Source organism: Rhyacophila brunnea, unplaced genomic scaffold, assembly GCF_057557595.1.
Source record: "Rhyacophila brunnea isolate RB1 unplaced genomic scaffold, BYU_Rbru_1.0 scaffold_13, whole genome shotgun sequence".
NCBI lineage: Eukaryota > Metazoa > Arthropoda > Insecta > Trichoptera > Rhyacophilidae > Rhyacophila > Rhyacophila brunnea.
The window spans coordinates 8731703-8738262 of NW_028232785.1; the positions used below are offsets into that span (position 1 = coordinate 8731703).

At 36.3% G+C, this 6560-nt stretch overlaps 1 long non-coding RNA gene across 1 annotated transcript; it reads left to right on the forward strand.

Moving 5' to 3' along the window:
* Positions 1-1586: 1586 nt before the first annotated feature.
* Positions 1587-6355, forward strand: LOC147076360 (uncharacterized). Its single transcript, XR_015069602.1, has 3 exons — positions 1587-1812; positions 3133-3270; positions 4910-6355. It is a non-coding gene; the product is annotated as an uncharacterized LOC147076360 (long non-coding RNA).
* The last annotated feature ends 205 nt before the right edge of the window (positions 6356-6560 follow it).

Consider the following 6560-nt stretch of genomic DNA (forward strand, 5'->3'; position numbering starts at 1 on the left):
GCTCCAGTTGAGAGGCGGATATGGCCAAAGAAGAAGAAGAATGTATAGTTGAATAAGAAACTTAATATTCTGTTTCATAATACCTATTCAATGGTTTTAAATAATATTATATAGTTTCGAGAAGACTTGTGTTCAACCTGATAGTCAGGAACTGGGTTTGTGGTGTAGGCTAACGTTTTAGGATAAACGACGAGATAAAAGAACAAATCACGCTGAGAGTGAAGAAGCAACGTCGACAAAGAGCTGCGGATGCCAAAGGAGCAGCTCAACCTGGCTTGCCTCTTCTTCAAACAAACCGGATTCCACCGTAATAAAAGGCCACTAAAATACTACCTATCTATGTAAATGAATACAGCGGGTCTATTCTATACACAAGGCGACTATCGACCGTTAAAGTTATAGTAACTATTTATTACATAGTATTTTGATAATCAGTTAGCCGTTTAAACAGTCAAAACTGTCTATTTCGCTTTAAATTTTATCACAGCAAAGAGAGGTGCTGGTATTGCAACAATTACAACCAACTTAGGTACCTGTTGTAATTAAATGTTACAATAAGTGCTAATATTTTGATACAAACGTACCCTAGTTTGATAATATTTATCACTTTAGCGGTCGATAATTAGTATAGAATAGGTACACCCACAGGATGACGGTAGGAATGACGCAAGAAGACTGGCTAGCGACAAAGATTCTTACAGGCACCGTGACGTATGCAGTGACGTCCCTAGACAAAATGCCGCCCCTAGGCAGCACCAAAAAGCCGCCTCATTTTTTATACAGTATTTTTATCATCCTTTCATGAGTCCAATAATTAAGAATGTGTTGTATGGATACATTACTAATAAAATATCAGACTAATTATTCACAGGTCTGCATGTGTCGTTTCTGGTCACCAAGTACGTCGAAGGGCAGCGGAAGTAAACTAGATATCGCGAACCCGAAAAAACCAGTGAGCTGATTTAATAATGGAAAGATATTTTCGTTATTACTAAGTTTCGGTAGCTATTTCTAAATATTCCATATAATTCTCCTTGATTTGCCGCCCTTCGAGTAACTTCCACCCCCAAGCGACGCTCAATCTGCCTACCCCCACGGGACGTCACTGGTCGTATGTCTATACACTCCATCTATGGGGCGGACAACGCCAAAGAATAATATTGACTTATAGACTAGGAATTGTTATTAAATCGATCTAATAGGTATGTAATTTGTCATTTTTCTGCAGTACCTACCTACCTATTCTCTACGTAAGTTAAAGTTCAAATAGACTATATTTTTATGACGATCAGGCACATATAATATGCTAAGAGCGATTTAGTATCTATGATCATATCTATGCCATTCCGACATATTTTACATACATATTGTATGACAGCAATGACATCGTATTTACAATCTGTGATAGCCTGTGACACAGACGCCAACATTACATAAGAGACGGGTTTTTCGGCATTTATATGACCGATCGTCATAGAGTCTATTTGAGCCATTATATAGGTATGTAAGTTTCACTGGAGAATAATGTCGTCGCCGTTCCATTTTTGAATAGTATGAAGTAATTTTGTCTATGGCGATGAGTCTATTCTCACGTCTGTCAACAGATCGACGATTTGCATAATAAAATACACCGTTACACAGTTTCACTTTAAATACTTACGAAAAATGGATGTGAAACGCGAACCTGACGAAAAAAAAACTGATGCGGAAAGGCAGCATTGGTTTGAGATGCCAATATTGGACGCAAACAGCCCGGGTGTCAATATACACATAAAACAAGAGACCGCCGATGGTAGCAGTTGCCAATTTTAGGTTAGACTCTTAACATTGTAAACTGCACGTTCAAATTAGTGTTTAATTCAAATGTTGGCCAATTTAGCAAGGATTCTGTGTTGAAGCGGTATAGATGTACGTCTCAGCGATCAGCTCCGCAGTCATTGTCGGTATTGCTGGGCTTAGCTTCCAGCTGTTGTTTATATGTACTTCTGGTAGGTATCACGAGAGCTGATCCTGTACTATTCTCATTTTTGGACCCATCTGTATAGATGTGGATCCATCTTACGTACCTCTCTATCAGCGTTTTTTTCGGATACGGATGCCATGTTCTGTTTTGGTTTGTTCGTTCCAACTGTCTGTGGCTTGACGGATTTCTACCAGTAGTGGGAGTTTTTGTTTCTCATAGTATGTATTGATTCAATTAGTTCGTATATGAGTTTCACCTTTGCCAATATGGAGTTACCCATTATTTATAAATTTCCACTTCATCCATGTCTTTGTAGCCAGTGCCCATCTCCTGACATTTATTGAAGGTAGGTACACTGACTTCCGCTTGTACCACGTGAATGGGTGTTGTCCTGATAAATCCTCCACATATTCTTAATGCTTTGGACTGGAAACAATATAGTCTCACCGAATTAGTTGCGGCAGCGGAGAACCATTCGCTGCGGACCTTTTAATTAATATTTAATTACCAAATTTAAATATCATGCGAATTATATCTGATGGCCACCTGATGGGCAACGCACCAGTTGCGTTGGACGCAGCGAATGGGCTAACAAATGTAATGTGCACTATTAATGGTAGATTACAACAGCCTACATCCATCCTTCGCTACTGGTGTCAACCCAATATTTAGAACAATTATTACGTACGAGTATTTTGAGTATGTAGATCAGGTATTCATACTCAAAAAAGAAGATACAGTCGACCGCCGTCTACATCATAACTTTGGTTTCTTTTTATTCAAGTAAATAACATAGTACCTACATATTGATTACCTACAGGTCTCAAAACAGCCTAGAGAGCATTGATAAAACCTTCAGAATGTCATTCCGTCTCGTTTTGGGCCGTGAAATAAATTCATTCGCTTTTTATATTAATATTTTATTATGTTCGATCCAAATAATTTCATAATAATATGGGCCTCCATAGAGTGGAAGTTTTAGATTTGCATGAAGTAACAGATTTTGTTTTTAGGAGAAATGTAGGTTAGCCACCTGCTCAACCTATTAGGACCATTCTCTGACTCATGCACATATTAAAAAACAATTTATGTGTACTTGCCAGAACCAGGATTCGAACCTGGGAGCCACTACGTTATAATATTATAACATTTTTGTATTTATTTTTCAGAAACCAGTAACTGACTTTAACATAAAATCTGAAACTAATTTTCAACAAGTAGACTTTGCTGAATCCACAATACTCCAAATCAATTATGGAGACCAACTGCCTGGTTGTTCTTATTCGGAGTCCATGCCAGAAAATCTGGTAGGTACTTAAGTATTGTGTAGTATTTTTTCAAAACTTTTTATTGATTATATTATATTTCTCAGAAGAGTTTTTAAATTATGTATAATCAACAAAAGATAGTTGTATTCTTAAATATTGTGAATTAATCGTTGAATAAAAAAATACATAATTTTGAAAAACAATTTCTGAGAAAATATAACCAATAGAAAAAATCTTTTTGAAAAAAGTAAGCCACCCCGGCAGGGAATCGAACCCTGCATTTTTTGGGTTTACGCCCCGTCCGTGCATTACATCTGTGCTATAAGGTTACGTACTTACTAATTGCGACATTTTTTTTTTCTGAAATTCAAATGAGTTTTGGGAAGAATTTTGGGAAGAACGCTGATGAGTGGGTATTAAAAAAGCCAATAGTTAAAATTTGTCGCATTTAGTACGTAATCTTGTAGAACAGAGGTAATGAACGGACGGGGCGTAAACCCAGGAGATGCAGGGTTCGATTTCCTGCCGGGGTGGCTTACTTTTTTCAAAAAGATTTTTTCCATTGGTTATAATTTATTTTCTCAGAAATTGTTTTTCAAAATGATGTATGTTCAATAATTAGAATGGTACATTCTTAAATATTGTGAATTATTCGTTGAATAAAAGAAATAGTTAATTATTAATAAAAAACTGTTTATGTGTTTACCAGTGGCGAAGGGTGGAGGTAATCTGTTAAGATCCGACGTAAATAGTGCATACTTAACGTTATCATTAAAATGTATTTGTTTTCAATGAACTTAAGCTACAATGTCTAGATTGTGTTTGTTAGATTTCAAAATTCAATTAAACCCTGCCTGATCCAAGCCATAACAGGGCTTAATGAATTTAAAAAAATACTATATGTATTCGTAATTCAACGAGCGTACATAATTGTTATGGTTTGATTTAGGCAGGGTTTAATTGAATTTAAAAAAACAACCAGCACCATCTGTAAATCGTATTATTAGTTCAATGTAAACAAAATCAAATGGAACAGTACAAAACTTAAATCCTCTAGAATTTAAATTCAAATTCCATCAAGTACCTATCTTCGGTCGATAGTATTAATGTAGAAAACAAATAAGTTCAGTTTGACTGAGATTCACCCACGGTGGCCGCGCGGCTTATGCGTTGGACCATCACGCCGTGGGTCCCGGGTTTGAATCCTGAGTCTGGCAAGTACACGTCATATTGTTTTTCAATGTGTGTGTGGGTCAGGGTTTGGACCCAATAGGTTGAGCAAGTGGCTGACATCCATTTCTCGTAAAAAACAAAATCTGTTAATACAAACCTCTACTCTGTGGAGGCCCATATTATCCTATTAGGATCGGACATGGTCGGATCTTAACAGCCTATCTCCACTCCTTTGCTCCTAATTCATATTGTTTTGTTCATGCTGGTTGGATATTAATTTGTTTTGATTAATATTTGAGGAACAGTTTCATTGATTTGATGTTGCATTTGCGAGACTGTTATTATCTGCATTGTTGTAACGCTATCAATGTAATATGTTGGTAATAAAAACGTGGAATGAAGATATTTGGTACAAACAGTATGGAAATATCGAAAAGCTTAAATTTTATTTGTATATATCTGTCAAGGCGAATCTTTGTTTATTTATTCGTTTATTTTCTTTTAGATGATCGGTAGAGGAAGTGTTGTGACAAATGTTGGAAGTCGCAAGATGGTGGAACAAAATCCTATGGGTCAAGCACATATTGATATAAAGATGGAAAAAAGAGCCATTAAAAAACAAGTGGAATATGATGATATTTCAACTAATGACACAATCCGTCGTACTAGTATACGTGGTATTAATCGATTTAAAATCATAAAGCTTCACAAAGCTTCGCATAAAAAACCAAAGCAAAAACAAAATATAGTGAAAATGAGCCATTCAGGCACAAGAATATATAACTGTGGCGACTGTGATTACTCTTGCAAGTTCTATGGTAACATGAAATCACACAAGATGACTCACTCCGGAGAAAAGCCATTTAAATGTGATCAATGCGACTACTCATGCATACAATCTGGTGCTATGAAATATCATAAAATGACACTCTGGCGAAAAGCCATTTAAATGTGACCATTGTAGTTTCTCATGTAATAAATCAGGTAATTTAAAATCACATAAAATGACCCATTCTGGAGAGAAGCCATTTAAATGCGATCAATGCAATTTCTCATGTATACAAGCTAGTGGCATGAAATCACATAAAAGAACTCATTCTGGTGAAAAACCATATATATGACCAATGTAATTTCTCATGCACTACGTCAGGTATTTTAAAATCACACAAAATGACTCATTCTGGAAAAAAGCCATTTAAATGCGATCAGTGTTATTTTTCGTGTATACAATCAGGTGGCATGAAAATTCATAAAATAAGTCATTCTGGTGAAAAGCCATTTAAATGTGACGAGTGTGACTTCTCCTGTGTAACATCTGGTAACATGAAGTTACACAAAAGAACTCATTTAAATGAAAAACCATTTAAATGTGAGGAATGTAGTTTTTCATCCATAACAGCTGCCAACTTGAAATCACACAAAATGACCCATACCGGTGAAAAGCCATTTACATGTGATCAATGTAATTACTCGTGCATACGATGTAGTGGCATGATAGATCATAAAATGACTCATTCTGGCGATAAACCTTATAAATGCGATGAATGCGATTACTCGTGCATACAATCTGGTAGCTTAAAAATACACAAAAAAAGGCATTGCGTTGAAAATTCATTATAAGTAATTTAGTTTTTACATAATCGCATTACTCCCTTGCCGTGGTATCATGACTATTTGTGCCATAGCGGAAAACTGGTATATTGTACAGTTAAAATACAGTATCCTGCCAGAGACAGTTGACGTTCTGCCATTAATATTATGATACTCTTAGCAGTCGGCCATGCCATGAAGAGTAGGCCCTGAAGAGTTTCACGTCAGGATGGCATAACTAACACAATCGTGCCATTGCACCTCCAAGAATGCCACTTTAATACACTTGCAACGTTTCACCTTAGATCTTGTCCAGATGGCGCGTGTCTCAACGTTCTTTACGCTTGATGACCAGATATGTGGTGCACCTATAGAACGTGTTTTATTTGGCAATGAACAAGAGCAGTTATTTAAGTGACGTAATTCATTTTTGAATCGGCATGACAAAAAAAGCGCGAGTGCGATAAGAAAGGTCAACAACTCAATCATGTCGAACGGTTTCTTTAAAATTGTATATGTCGCGATAACTGGCAAAATACAACCTAGGTGACGTAATTTATTTGAAA